This window comes from Penaeus chinensis, chromosome 2, assembly GCF_019202785.1.
Source record: "Penaeus chinensis breed Huanghai No. 1 chromosome 2, ASM1920278v2, whole genome shotgun sequence".
NCBI classification, from domain to species: Eukaryota; Metazoa; Arthropoda; class Malacostraca; order Decapoda; family Penaeidae; genus Penaeus; species Penaeus chinensis.
Genome location: NC_061820.1, coordinates 41,948,044 through 41,950,543, shown reverse-complemented (window position 1 = coordinate 41,950,543; position 2,500 = coordinate 41,948,044). Strand labels below are relative to the sequence as shown.

The following is a 2,500-nucleotide window of genomic DNA, read 5'->3' as shown; positions in this document are numbered from 1 at the left end:
TAGGTAGGAGTTTGTTGGTGCATGTTTATGCCTGTGTATGTTTAAGACTTGTGTGTGTCTGTATCTATGTGTAGAGACATATTCATGGATACACATACATTTGTATATCATTGTATGTATAGCTGACCAAAAGAGTGTTGATCTTGCTTGCATGGAGGTTAAAGATTCAGAAGATCGTATAGTAAAATCTGGCAACTGTACTTCATTCATGAATGAAAGATATATTGATTATTACAAACTAGTAAACTGTAATAAACAAATAACAACCAGTTAGTACAATTGAACAAATCAGTAAATGCTTGTTACAAGCAAACATACTTTCCCTTTACCTAATTAATGTTCCTTGAGCTTATTTCTGAGTTATGTCATAAATGAACGAAATTATGAGAACACCTTAATTGATATTTCATATGTGATTCATTGCATTCAGCCACATTCTCCAAACTGTTATGCATTGAACCAACCCGCATATCATGCACTGCAGCTCACCTACCTGTCTGTTTCTTGTGCTTTGGAAAATGGATTTGGAAAATGTTGCTTTGATTAATCTCGTGTATTGGATCAGATTATTTTATCCAATGATTATTATTTTTATTCATAGCCTATAACATAATTTGAGAGGTGCATTAACTTAATTAGGAAGTTACTCTTATTTTCCATATTGTTTAGATGATTATGAGTATGATTATGATTTGACTAACACTCAATGTCACAGAAGATTTTTGAACAGTTGCACATATCATCAACTTTATTCTCTTAATACTTGATGAAATAATTTTGTTTCTGTAAGTGTTATTTGACTTTTGGTCTTAACAGGAGACATATTTAAATGATTTTAATGGGACCAATTCTTTCACACATTTCTCAATGGCATTAACAGATAGAAATGGTATATTAACTATTATTTTCTTTTAAAAAGTATCCTTTGGAGTGACTAATCTATAATCCTGATTAACTTACTTGTTTCAGTATTCATTATAATACTATGGCAATATATACATATATATATATATATATATATATATATATATATTCATACATATGTATATACAAATATAATATAGTATATATAGTATATATATTATATATGTAATATATATATGAAATATATACATATATATATACACAAACAAAAATACATAATATATATATGTGTGTGTGTGTGTGTGTGTGTGTGTGTGTGTGTGTGTGTGTGTGTGTGTGTGTGTGTGTGTGTGTGTGTGTGTGTGTGTGTGTGTGTGTATGTGTGTGTGTATGTGTGTGTGTGTGTGTGTTTTATGGAAATTGAATGTATATCATTATTGAAGGAAAGTCAATTTATGCTTTTTTTGTCTGATACATTGTTTAATCTGCTGTGTATATTTGGGATTTGAAAATATATTCAGTAGGAATATTGAGGATTGATACTGATTTAGTATGAAGACAGTAGCGTATTTTAAACAGTGTATATTCACTTGATCTTAAGTACATATAGATTCTTATACTAGTGGGTATGATTTTCTTGATAGCAAAGATATGCAATATACTAAATGTGTCTTTATGAATATACAATGTACTGAATGTTTCTGAATGAGCGATATACTAAATGTGTCTTTTTAAATAAGTGATATACTAAATGTGTCTTTCTAAATAAGTGATATACTAAATATGTCTTTCTGAATAAGCAATATCCTAAATGTGTCTTTCTGAATAAGCGATGTTCTAAATGTGTTTTTCTGATCTGATACTGAAAATATAAAGGTCAGGAATATTTTGAATGTGTGAGAAGCCTTCAGTCCTGTATGATTTTAATTTAACATAAAACATGACATAATCTCTTATACAACACTACATATTTAGTAGCAACTCCAGTTAAACTATTTTTAAATTGATTGAATGATGATAAGTAGTAAGAGTTAAGCATGGAGTCACGGTACATATCGCCAGTTTCAAAGGTAAGGCTCTTGGTGTTAACCGAGTCAAACACTGAGAAGTAAGTGGCTCTAAAGCTACTTATATTTAACTGCAGGTAAGCCAGTTTGCTGATGTCCTTTTTTTTATATATTCTTTTCCTTCTTCTCCTCTTTCTATAGTCATATATAAATTGGAATCTGTACTCATATTGAAAGATCAGACATTTTATGTATCTGATCAGACCGTAAGGACTGATGGAAATGTTGTCTGATGTTTTTCTATGGGTTTTATTATCTATGTTTTTTTTTTTCTCTCTCTGTTCATTATTCATGCTCATACATGAATATGAGATGAAGCTGGCATTTTGCACTCGTATTAGTGCCGGATAAGAATTTCCAACAAATATATTTTTTCCCATTGTAGATTATCTAGAGCTGCACGACTTTTTTTTTTCTTTTAAGTTTGAAAACTTAGTTGGAATGACTTCCCCCATAAGTGAATGCTATTAGTGTTTTCACTTAGATTCCATACTGGTATTTCATGTCCAGAATGTGATTATATGGGTTCACGTGTTATGTCGACCCTAATGATAGACTGCAAAGCATGG

At 30.3% G+C, this 2,500-nt stretch overlaps 1 protein-coding gene across 2 annotated transcripts in view; it reads left to right on the top strand.

Annotated features, from left to right (window-relative positions):
* LOC125029988 (broad-complex core protein isoforms 1/2/3/4/5-like) overlaps positions 1 to 2,500 on the top strand; it is an 82,381-nt gene that overhangs the window by 75,703 nt on the left and 4,178 nt on the right. The gene's annotated exons all lie outside the window — the stretch shown is intronic.